Source organism: Euprymna scolopes, chromosome 36 (genome assembly GCF_053919585.1).
Source record: "Euprymna scolopes isolate OS-2025 chromosome 36, ASM5391958v1, whole genome shotgun sequence".
Lineage (NCBI taxonomy): Eukaryota > Metazoa > Mollusca > Cephalopoda > Sepiida > Sepiolidae > Euprymna > Euprymna scolopes.
The window spans coordinates 63,681,678-63,695,167 of record NC_136517.1 but is presented as its reverse complement, the minus strand read 5'-3'; the positions used below and the strand labels follow the sequence as shown (position 1 = coordinate 63,695,167).

At 29.8% G+C, this 13,490-nt stretch overlaps 1 protein-coding gene across 4 annotated transcripts in view; it reads right to left on the bottom strand.

The window, feature by feature from the left end:
- Positions 1-13,490, bottom strand: part of LOC145260542 (adenosine 3'-phospho 5'-phosphosulfate transporter 1-like) — a 114,816-nt gene that overhangs the window by 68,232 nt on the left and 33,094 nt on the right. The window contains exon 1 of one of the 4 annotated variants that reach the window (XM_080118761.1): positions 12,029-12,159. The exons of the other annotated variants lie outside the window; for them this stretch is intronic. The gene's annotated coding sequence lies outside the window, so the exon portion shown is untranslated. Of the gene's footprint in view, positions 1-12,028; positions 12,160-13,490 lie in introns of those variants that run through there. 4 annotated transcript variants of the gene reach the window in all.

Sequence of the window (13,490 nt, the reverse complement as noted above, 5' to 3'; positions counted from 1 at the left end):
TCTTGGTCTCTCTTGACTGAAAATATGATTTCTTGGCATAGATGAAGTCTGGTAACATGTCCAAGTCAAATTAATCTCATTTAAATGTTGCTGATGAAAGTTACTCCAACTTCTTAAATATGTAATTTCAAAAACATTAGGCTTTCTGCCATGCTCTACTAGTATCGTCCAATTTCACCTGCATATACAGCAAAAAGAATTATTCATGCCTTTATTTTATGCTGAAATTTAATGTAAACAATCAATTGAACACAAACTGCTATTTTACCATAGTTTGAAAAAAAAAAAAAAATGATTCTCAACACTAATAGTGCTTAAATGACTCCAATATATTCACAAGGATGTGAATAGTGAATTTCACAGGCAGTGGTGCATGCATTAGGCCTCACCAATAAAATCATAAAATTTTTCTAATATTTGAAAAACATAAATCATGAAGGGGATATTTTTCTTCAGTGAAAATGACAACACAAATGCTGTTTGATGATCAAATGTAGCATTTATCTTGAATTGAGTATATGCGTTAATCTTGAATTGAGTATATGCGTTTGCACATAAAAATCACTCTTATAGAATGTTTTTAAAAGTGATTTTATTTAGGGTGGGGATATTTTTTTTCTGATAAATATATCAGAATATTCTGGCTTTTTGCAGGATAGTAAAAATATGATGATTGGAAATATACATATATGTATTTAAACAGACCTTGTTAAGACATTGTGAGAGCCTTTCACACAAATTCCTGAAGATGTGTAAATAAAAACACAAAAAGTTAAGTTAAAAAACCACAGACACTTTGAGAAGAAAAAATGCTTGGACATTCAACATATATACAAAAAAGATAATACAAAAAAGATAATACAAAAAACTGAAAAAAATAAAAACGGAATTACAAAACAGAAGCTTTCTGTTGTCTTTAACAATGTCTTTTTAAATGAAAAAATGCTGCCTATATATATATATATATATATATATATATATATATATATATATATATATATATATTTGTAGTCATATAAAATTTTATATAAAATAAAATATATTTTTATATAAAATAAAATATACAAAAAATTTTATTTTCCACCATTCATGTGTAATCACCTTTTTCTTCACTATATTCCCTCTGCTTCACTTTTTTTGTTTTCAAGTAAGATCTTTGACTTACTTGTTGTTTCATCAAATACTTCTGCATGCAAAATCCGATCCCGCATTTTGCTAATTCCTACCCTCTGATGAGAAGGAAAGTATTTCTTCGAAACTCCGCGGATTAAGGACTATCCATTTATCTAGTGTTTCCTTTTCAGATTAAATATGTTTTTAACTCATTTCAAAGTGTTTTTTAACATATTTTATTAACTATTTGCTGATATATATATATATATATATTACCATTAGGTGATGACTTATCAAGACCCAGGAGGCCACTCGAGAATAAGGATTTTAAAAAAATTGTCAATTGGACAATGATCATCTGCTGGAAAATCAGACAAAATTAGTCACTAACATTTAATAGCCATTTTCAATATAACCCACATTATTACTTATAATATAAGAGAGCTAGTTTGAAAAATAAAAAATTAACCTAGTGACTTTTCGTGAAACTGGCCCATAAGGAAAAAAGGAGGCCATCTTGAAAATAAAATCCTAACCCAGTGTTTAGACCTTGCCGTATGTTTATTTAGGACACTTAAGACTATAAATTATTATTATTGACATTTTTTAATTAGCAAATTATGAATATTTTAATAATTCTGCAATCACTTATCAGAGATACCATCTTTTCAGTTTAATCAACTTTAAGATATTATTAATTACAAACTATTCAACACTGGTGGGAAATCTCACATTCGCTTGTGATAATAAAATGCCACATTACATCCGATGAGGAACACCATCACAATCGCCACATCTACAGAGGAAGAAGTTCCTATTTTTCTCTCTCAATATTTAGTGTTCTCACCACTACCAGTTGAGATGGAGTCAAATTCTATATTTTCCTATGATACTGTGCTTGCACCGCCATTAACTGGCTATTACAAACATACACATAACATACTCTTGCCATTTCCAGATTTAAAAAAATAAATTCTCCTTTCACAAATTCCACCCATTTTGATTGGCTGATATCTGACTATTTGCATATTCTGGACTCCACTTCTACAATAAATAAACGAATGCTCCAGAAATTATATGAGTTTCTCTCTATAGAAGAAAATCATGCTTAAAAAAAAAAAAAAATGAACTAAATTAAACATATTAACTGATTGTTGTCGCTCTCTACAGATTACAATTGTGCTGAAAAAAAAAAAAAATTAAACATATTAACCGATTAGCATCGCTCTATACTGTTCAATAACTTGTTTTTTGGGTTTTTTTGTGGGTAAATTTTTACATTAGTGCCACCTCAACAATTTTCTTTAACATGATGACTTTTATAGGTTTTTGACTATGCTGAGTACGAAAATCTCATTTAAATTTGGCAGAGTCAAGCACTTTTCGATGACTGGGGTTGTCTATTCCGAAAGCCATTCTTAACGTGGGAGGTTGAGGGTGTCTACTCCGAAAGCTGTTTTAAACATGCAGAGAATGGAATTGTCTATTCTGAAAGCCATTCTTAACATGAGGTTGGGGCTTGACTGCCAAAAACAACCATACTTTAATTTAAGGTAGAGGGGGGGTTGCATCAACTGGGCAACACTATATTACTGCTAGTAATATATAATGCTGATTTCAAAAGTTGAAATAAAAAATGACTTGGATGCTATTAGTTAGAATCGAAACCAAAGCATTTAGCCCTCCAGCCATGTTCCCTACTCTTTGAGCTAACCTGACAGACAGAGAAGATTTAAAATTAAACCAATTCTAGTTATGATTAAATCTGTGCATGCATGAAACTAATAAAAATATGCCAGCAGCTGAAATAAATATTTTTGCATTTCAACTCTGACATTTCTGGATGCATTATTCATCAATCCAAACAAAGATTTTACTCATTATAAACCATCGTTGATGTATTGATTACTATTTCCTGTTAATTTTAGTGTTATGTGACCAGTATTTTAAGAGTTTATCAGTTAGACACACACACATGTTTTATTTATTTAGAAGATAAAATAAAAAAAAAACATCACAAGGGAGGTAACTTAACATGATTTGGTACATTAATAGGGATTTTTATCCTCAGACAAACGGATTAGATCATTCCTGTAATGACTTGGTCCCTGTTGATTGCAGTGTAATGTGAGTTCTGTGCATTTCCAGGAGGTTCATCCTCCCAGGCCTTGCTTTCTCTCTTTGAGAAGGGGTTAGTTTATTGCTAATTTCCAGAAGCACAGGACTGCCCAAGACTTTTGCAGGTCAGAGTGCTCCTCTTCAGGGAAGCTGACTTCTCAATCCCATTTTCCAACCCTATTGTCACAGTTCTTGCAGTGGGAGAGAACTAAATACCCATTAATAAAAGAAGGTCACAATTATATTGAAGTTTTAAAATCAATTGTTACAAAATATAAAATAAATGGAAAATCTTTTACAAGAATAAAATCAACAAATTATCTCCCTTACTTTGTCAAAATTATACATGAACTCAAGAGCCAAAATATTGTTAACTACAGCACATATTACATTAGTGGCCTTTTAGACCAACGCATTCCAAATGAAAACATTTTTTATAATCTTCGATGACTTTTTCATTGTGTTTGAAAGATTTGGGCCAAAATTAATCTCTAAAAGCATGAAAAATGTTTTCACAATGGTTCCAAACACACTTAAATACAGCTAAATTTGAAAGCTAAATTTAAAAAAAAAAAATCTCTTGAAAGATAAATATTAGTTTTCTAGAACTATTTCAAATATAATTATTAAGTCTTAAGATACTGAATAAAAAAATGCTTAATTATCCCCAAAAGCGAGTTCAATAACAAAATTCATTAATATTCTGAAAATATTGATGAAATCTGTATATCAATGTTTTTTCTAAGAATTTGAAATAACCTTTAAAAATACCTACAATGTCAAGTTTATTTTATCCATTTATTTGCATGCTGACACAATGTATTCTTAAGTGTTGCAACAATAAATTTTTTAAATAAAAGTAAAAGTGCATTTTAAATGTGAAAAATGTCAATTAAAATCACTGACAATTAATCCATTGAACAAAATTAGCAAAAACAAGTGAAGCCTGCATGGTCTCCTGTGAGTGCACAGAAAATGAGGGATAAAAAAAAATGACGAAGTTGAGCATTGCTCTCCACCCCCACCCTATTAAGCTCCAAAAGCCCCCAGGGGATGTCAAATCCTGGTGAAAATTAACAAACGGTGCAGTTTTAGGCCTTAACATATGTAAATGTCAGTTCTGCACCATGCAAAAAAAGAAATGACTAAGTCCATCATTCCATCCCCCCATTTAGCCCCCAAAACCTTAACATATTTAAATTGGAATTCAACACCATGCAAAACTGCTAAATAAACATACACAGAAAATTTTGGACAAATATAGTAAAATAGTCCCAAAAATGGAGTGTTTTTATTGGCCCTAAAAGAGCCCCTGGGGCACACTCAAGAGTTATTGCAAAGTATAGACAAACAAAATTATATAGAAATCAGTTAGTTACAACTTTTCAGAAAATTTTTCTTTTATACGCACAAAAGTGTCAATTTTAGCCATTTTAACCCGAAAGGTACCTCTAGGGGAATCAACTGGAGTTTTCCTGGAAAATCTGTTCTGTTACTTTTTTTTACCCATAGCATGTTTAATGTTTGTGCAAAATTTAAAAAATTTCCAAGTCATAGTTATTAAGAAAAGTGCGAACAGATGAACGGACAAGGATGATTTACAGGTCCACCCTCCTTTTGTCGGGGAACCAATAAATATTTAATAATTAAACAGAATACAGTGGGTGAGATGCAAATCCTGTCAGTTTTTTTGTTTTTTTTTTATTCAAACAATATTACCCATCCATACTTCTTTAAATTAACTGTTAGCATAAAATTTGCATTAAATTTTTTTTTCTTATTAATCCTGAATCTAAATTTTAAAATTTTTTGTTTCTTACTGATCCTGAATCTAATTAAAAAAAAAATTTTCTTAGTGATCTTGAATCAAATTAAAAAATTTTTTTGTTTTCTTAGTGATCTTGAATCTAATTTTTAAAATTTTTTGTTTTTTATTATTTTTAAGATTATAAAACAAAAAATTTTGTATGCTGATTTTTACACATTCATGCATACAAGGAAAATATATGACGTGAAATTTTCGCAAGAATTGTTATCACTAAAATCACATGAAATATTTTTTTGCAATTGTATTAGTTTTTGGTGAAAATATTGAATAAACAATCCTTAATTCAATAATATTGTTAGTTCGGGAAATTAATTTTTCTTCAAGTTATATTCATTTCATTAACAAAAACTAAGGGCTTCTTTTGCATAATGTTCTTGAAATACATTTTTTTATATTTAATTTATGAAAAAAAACACAAATTTATACATTTTTTTAGCACTTAAAACTATAACTTTAGTGAAGGTGTTTTTGTTTATACAAAATATATTTTCATGAAGATTTTAAAAAATGAGTCCCTTATATTCTGTGATTGCTAATATCACCATGATTGATTTCTTGAATTTTGGTGAATTTTTATCTAAAAGGCAAAAGGTCAAAATGTTTATATTTTTAGAATCAGCCATTCATTTTGCATGTAGCTACATTACATACTTACATGTCATGGCGAAATTAGTATGAACTCCAAAATTTACAAAAAATGATCCAGTAGAAAAATAATTAAAAGTAAAAATAAATTTATCGAATACTAGAGTTTTATCATTTAGAGTTATGTGACCAATGCAGTATGAAAACAAGGAAGATAACCTTTGACTTGAATTGATTTAAAGTAAGAGAAAAAAATATACATCCGACCGTAACTGTGAATGTTGTTTGTTAAAAATACATCTAACACATCCATTAGATCATTTTTTAAATTTACACGGATTTCAAAATGACACGCAAGTATATAATGTTTTCACCTGAAATGCATTGGTTTAAAAGATCAACAATGCAAACAAGCATCACAACACCTGTAATGTTATGCAGACTTGTTATTGTGCACAGAAGTAAGGTACTTGTTTATATCCTTAAGATATAAGCATCAGTTCATCCAAGTTCAGGGAGGTTCGACTGCTACAGCTTTACATAATAAGCAGCACCTTTTTATGCTTGCAACCAATCACGAGCAGGCTTTTGCTTCACATGACTCAAATTAAATAGTCAGGGAAAACCATTTGAAATTGAAAAAGAGTATCTATGCAAAATAATTTGAAAATAAAAATTGCTGCAACTTTTTTGTAAATTCAAACCTTTTTTATACTTTAAATATTTGCCGATTTTATATTATCTTTTTGGCAATGACAAGCATTAGAAGTGTTGCCACATAGACAAATTTAAAATTCTGGTTAATTCTTGCACAGTTAATCTTTCTTTCTCTTTTGCTATAAGCGATCAATCTTGTGCGTTTGTTGGGGGGGGTCTTACTTTTTAGGCGATTACATGTGATTTTACAATCTTGCCACTCCAACTTGATGCAGTTGTTAAAAAATTTACTTAACTGTCATAAAAAAAAAATGACATGGAATTGAGGGATCATTTTAAGTTAAATTTATATATGAAACTGATCCCCAACTATAAATTACCAAATAATTTTACCTAATATATATTTCTTCTTACTCTTGTCAAGTTTTTCAAGGTATTCACGCATAATCACCTTAAAGAAGTAGTGTTAATCAACAAATTTATTATTATTATAAATAATAAATGCAACAAATGCTGAAAACATGCTGTACATCAACTCAAACACAAACCCTAAGTCTGGGTTGAGAATGTCAGGATTATTTAAGATCCCAAATTCCACTTTGCTACAGAATTCAGTTCAGACTATTTGAATCGATATTCTTGATTCGATTCAGAATTTTGAATCGTTTGCCTCAGTAAAAACCTTTAATAACCAAGGCCATAGCAAATAAAAAAAAAAAAACTAAATACACAAAAAAAAGACATTTCCCTTTTTGCCTCATTCATTTTCGTTGCTTTTCGACTGTTTCTGTATAAAGAATCAAGCCGCAGTGGGCCTCGGTGTAATATATAATTATAATTAAATAACGTAAAATGCTTTACGCACTATCATCCACGTCATTTTGTGTTTAGCTTATAATTGTATATAATTTTTATGGATGCCAATGGACGCTTGAATTGAATCAGGGAAGCAACATTTTTTTGCTATTGTTTGTGTTAATTTTATTAATTAAAGGCCTCCACACATTTTTTTGAAAATAGGTGCTAAAATCAAGTTGACTCCCCTATACAAATAAAAATCTTTTAACAATTAAAATAATTTGAAGTTGTAGTTGAATTTATTGGTCCTTCGACAAAAGGAGGATGGACCTGTAAATTTACCCTGGTCCGTTCATCTATCTGCACTTTTCTCAATAAGAATTTTAGAAGTTTTTGAAATTTTGCACAAATATTAAACATGATACGAGTAAAAAAATAATGGAACAGATTTTCCAGGAAAACTCCGGTTGCTCCCCTAGAGGTGCCTTTCAGGTTAAAATGGCTAAAATTAACACTGTTGTGCTTATTAAAAAAAATTGATGCCTTGGATTTTCATAATACTTTCTGAAAAGTTGTAACTAACTGATTTCTATATAATTTTGTTTGTCTATACTTCGCGATAACCTTTGGGTGTGCCCCAGGGGCTCTTTTAGGGCTAACAAAAACACTCCATTTTTTTTTTTTAAACTATTTTACCATATTTGTCCATGTCTATTTAGCACTTTTGCATGGTGCTTAACTCAAATTAAATATGTTAAGGCCTTGGAGACTTTTGGGGCTAAATGAGGTATGTGTGTGTGAGGGGGGGGGGGCAAATGATGGACATTTCTTTTTTTGTATGGTAAAGAACTCAAATTTGCATATGTTAAGGCCTAAAACTGCACCATTTTTTCATTTTCACCAGGATTTGACATCCCATGGGAACTTTTGGGGCTAAATGGAGAGATGGGGAACAAATGCTGAACTTAGTCATGTTTTATGCCTCATTCACTGTGCACTCACAGGGGACCATGCATGCTCCACTTGTTATTTTTAAATTGCCAATAGTTATTTTTTATATCTTATGAAAATAATTTTTTTAAACTAGAAACCCTTACTCAAAAACTTCATATCACGGAATATTTTATTCTATCTACATCTTAATTTTTTTAAATTCTGTTTATTTTTATTTTCTTTTTTATATTTTAACTAATTATATTATATATTATTGAGACAAACGCTGATTTTTACATTTTTTTATGTTAATATTGATTTTATGTCCATTTTTTATTTACAACTTCATTTTGTCCTTTGTTAATCACTTTTTTGTTTAAAGGCACTCCCCCTCCTCGTCCCCTGAAATAGGCAAATGGCGACGATAGGATCGATCTCATTAAAATTTGATTAGAAAAAGAAAATCTACTTCATCAAATTAAGTGATTTTTTTTGTATAAAAACTTTATTCCATTTACAATAGGTATCTCCACAACGTTGTGTAAGACGTCAGCACTGTACACATTAACAGCAACGTCATCATTTCACGTGTTTGTGTCAATTGCTATGGACGGGCATTCGTGTTATAATGGTTAATGGAAGTTACGTTCTTTTTTGTTTTGTTTTTTGCTATGGATAAAAAACAGTATAAGACTTAATTTAGATTTTTATTAACAAACTACACAGATGGGAGATAAAATAAAATTAATTTTAACGTCTTCTGTTGACATTTATGTACGTAAAGATAATGTTGCTTACAGGCCTCCATACTTTTTTGGAAAACGACGCAAAAAATGCAGATCATCCTCTATCAATTTAAATAATAAAATCAAAACGATTTTTTTAGGCTAATTTGGGATTTGCAATTTATATTATCTTGAGAGTCAGGTTTTCATTTATTGGAAACCTGTTATAAAAAACAAATCTTTGTTTAAACTTCATATCGTATAATATTTGAATTTAATATCATTTAAAGCTTTTTAAAAATAATTATTTTTTAGAAATCTGTTTTTTGTTGTAATTCAAATAATTATATTACAGAGAAAAAAAAATTATCAAGAAAGTGTTTATTTTTTTTAACATAATATTGATTTTATGTCCAATTTTAATTACAACTTTAAGTGAAATAAATAATGGGATTATATATATATATATATACATATATATATATATATATATATATATATATATATATATAATTATTTTTTAATTATTTGATCTTCTCAGCTTTAAAAAATGTTGAAATTTTTATCGATCTACATTTTTGTTTAGTTTTCGTAACATGAAATATTGGGGGGGGGGGGGGTAGAACACCTAAAAATAAAAATACTTCCTCTAATATATTTAATGGAACCTACTTTTATTATGCAAGTTTATTTAATAATGAATAAATATCGACAATTTCAAGAAAATATAACTTATTTGATTTTTGCTAAATTTTTAGGTTCTACTGATCCGCACTATTTTTTAAAATCCAAGTTTAATTAAAGTTTTATGATATGCTTTCTTTATTCAATGGTAAGGTTAAAGTATAGAATAGGTACAAAACACCCTCCCCATGTTAAGAATGGCTTTTTAAATAATAACGTACGGATCAATAAGTGCACTAGTACCAATTTTTAAAACATGGGTATGTCTACGGCTTCAAAAACGTCACTAAATAGGACCGTTGTTTTAAAGCGTAGATAATGTAAACACGATTTTTGTCTCGCATTTTTATTATTTTTGTATGCTGTAAAAAAATTTTTAAGGATAGTTTATGAGAAGTTTCTTCTTTTAAATGGTAAAAAATGGTTAGGATGATAATATTAAATTACAGTTACATGGTGTTACATATGGTGGTGGTGGGGGGTAAATTGTGATGCGCGCGTTGGATGTACAATATAACTTTCCAATATTTTCTTTTTTTAATGTCTTGACAAGAACTGAAATTACCTGAATATTACTGAAATATTAAACAAAACAGCTTTGTGTTAGCGGCAATGTTTCACCTATTTTGTTTAAATCAAAACGGAAAATTACCTCCTTTTAGAACTCTGTGTCTTACGATGGTTTCATCAAATTCTAATTCTTTATTTTCTTTAATATATTTCTACTCTATATGTTCTACTCTATCGATTTTCGTAATTTTTGGATATAATCATCTTAAAAATACGAGGAATACGTAAATACCATTGTTTTCATGTGAAATTCAGTATTACGATTTCCAAAATTTCTCCCTAACAGTGTAGAACTGTAGAAGCGCCGTAATTTCGACTGCATAATTTGGAAGCTACCATTGTAACTTATTAGAATTGACAAAAAATCAGTTGAAACCGGTAATCGTGAAGAAAGAAAGCCTGTTTCCTCAGTTTGACTATAGGTGGCGTTACTGTCTGTCCACCCAGTTACGGAAGCACAAAATGTATATAATGGCACCCTTGAAATAAAAATGTTTTTGTTTTTTTTGCAAACATATTTACTTTTTTTGTTTGTTTTTGAAAACATATTTAAGTTTTAGTTTTCCAAACATTTACGTTTTGTTGCTTGTTTATTTTCAAACATTTACGTTGTTTGATTTTTAAATATTTTTCTTTTTGAAAAGTTTGCTTATGCACTTATTGTACCGCGTTATTTTTAAATAGTAGTTTCAAGTAAGATTCAGGTTTTACAATATCCTTTTTCACATATATATATATATATATATATATATATATATATATATATATATATATGATTTTCAGAATGTGAGAGATTGTATAATAAATTCCACAGCCAAACAACGCCGCAGCTCACAAGAGCCATGACAGTCAACGAACCGGAAGTCCAAGACTAGAGTTTCGCCCTCATTTGGGCTCATCAGTTAGACACATCCGAACTCAGGATTCGAAACCCGAGCCTCTTGCATGCGAGGCAAGCACTCTACCAACTGAGCAAACGCCCCGCACACAAGAATTTCTATTAACCAACACAAGGTAAAATAAGTGCAGAAAAATTAAGAAAAAAGAGAGGGGGTCCATAAAAAAAAGATAAAAGAAAAAAACGTTGATTTTTTTTTATTATAAGAGCGTAAAAAATACTCGCGGAAAAACGGTTGTACCCATAAATATGTTTAAAAGAAAAATATAGCAAAAACATTTAGTTTATGCTTGAAAAAAAAAACTAAAAACAAAAGAAAACGTAAATGTTTGAAAATAAACAAGCAAGAAAACGTAAATGTTATAAAATAAAACTTAAATATGTTTGCAAAAAAAAAAAAAATTGTTAAGAATTAAAATATAACGAAAACATTTTTATTTCAAGGGTGCCATTATATACATTTTGTGCTTCCGTAACTGGGTGGACAGACAGTAACGCCACCTATAGTCAAACGGAGGAAACAGGCTCTCTCTTTACGATTACCTTGAAACCATTATTTTTTGTTTGTTTTTTTATAAATCTGAAAACTCGATTTACCGACTACAAAATCTCGTCCCAATTCTGTATAAGCGCCAAAATTTGTTGTCTATAGCGATAGACATTTTTTTTTAAAACTAAAAACAAAATAGCAGTTGTTCTACTCGATGAATTTTCGTAATTTTTGGATATCTTACTATTTTCGACATGACAATTAAGTACGTAATATTGTTTTTGCTTATTTCAAAAAAATCGATTTGCCGACAAGCACCTTTTATACAAAACCTCAATCATTTTTTATTTAATTACAATACAAAATTTGCATAAAATTAAAATCGAATTAACTGTCAGTTACGGAGGATTGTTATATAAAAAGACAAAGGTTTTATTTATTAAAATAATAGTTGAATTAAAATTGCTAAATAAATTCGTATGCTTGACAATAACATTATTTAAAATAGAGAAGATAGATTTTAAATACTGTTTTTAAAATCGGTAAAAAAACAAAAACAAAAAAACTGCTAAAACGAAAATATGTTTAAAATGTTTTGTTTTTTTTTTAAATTAAAAAACTTTTTTTACCTTACAAAAAACTTCTCTCGATTCTGGGCAAAAGAATGAGATGGGGAAAAAAATATGACAAAGGGGAGGGGAGAGAAAAAGGACTTAAAAAGAGATGATTTGATGACGACCGGTCAATAAGTGACTAGAAGAATGAAAGAGCATTCCTAAACTGAAAACCCGGTGGGTGGGGGTGGGGGGAGGCAAGGCACTACTTGCGTCAAACAAAGTTTTATTCTGCCACATGTTGACTCGTTGAAAGGGAAGTGCCTATTGTGGCCAACAATTTATTCTAAATAGATAAATGTGCTTTTTCTATAATCCTTGAAATATATATATATATATATATATATATATATATATATATATATATATATATATAACATTTTAACACAGAAAACAAACTTCTGATCACCATTACAAATGAAAAATAAACTCTTAGTATCTTCGAGCGTACGCCGTGATGAGGATGCTGGAACAACGTGTCTATAGTTAAGCACATAAAAAGAAAAAGGAAATGAGAAGGAAAGAGGAGGTGATTCCAGTGATTTTGGAAAACTTTTAGCGTCATATCTTTAAGTCATAGTATTAATTCACATCTACAGCAACAGATTCAATTTTATATAATTCTCTTGACAAAGTCTATTAAGGTCTTAGATGGTAACCTAGAAATAATATAAGATATGGTAAAAAAATAAATAAAAATTCAAGTAAAAAGTAGATTAGTCAGAAAATTAAATTGCAATGCTAGCCAAAAGATTAGAACGGTGAAATGTTGAATCTTCTTTCTTGTGATGATTTGATGATGAAAATGAAGACACTGCAAACAAAAATGGAGAGAAGTACAGAATAGGTGACACTCGAAAGCTTGAGAAAAAAAGAATTTATATAAAACGCATTGGAATAAAATTCTCTACCAAATCCACATAGTTTTAAAGTATGGAAACAATTTATGAGTCATTATACCATTTTAAAAATCTTCCAAATCGTTTACACACGAAATAAGGTGTCATCAAGATATTGATATCAACAGCAGTTGGCAAGCTGTAGAAAAAGGATGCATTTGTCCACTCAAAAGGACTTTAGGGTTTGTCTCATCATCGCCATTTCCTACAATGATAACTGACCAGTTGCAGCTCCCATTTGGCAGTGATGTACAACTACAACTAATCCGGCAACAAGTCATCGTCAGTAACAGCTCCCATTCTATCAGCAACAGCTCTGTTCCTACCACCAAAACTAATAACCTTTGCTACATATTAAACACTGCTGTACAGATCATCATGAAACAACCTAACCCTCAATCTATTTCAAGATGTACTAGTTCTGTTTCTATCCACTACAACAATCGACAGTGATTCTGCCCATAACATACAACAGCCTCTGATCCTACCCGCATCATCTCGCAGTTTTCATATTTATTTTTACTGAAATAAAACACTCAAATTCATTGTACTATTTTCCTTTTGTTGCTGTCACATCC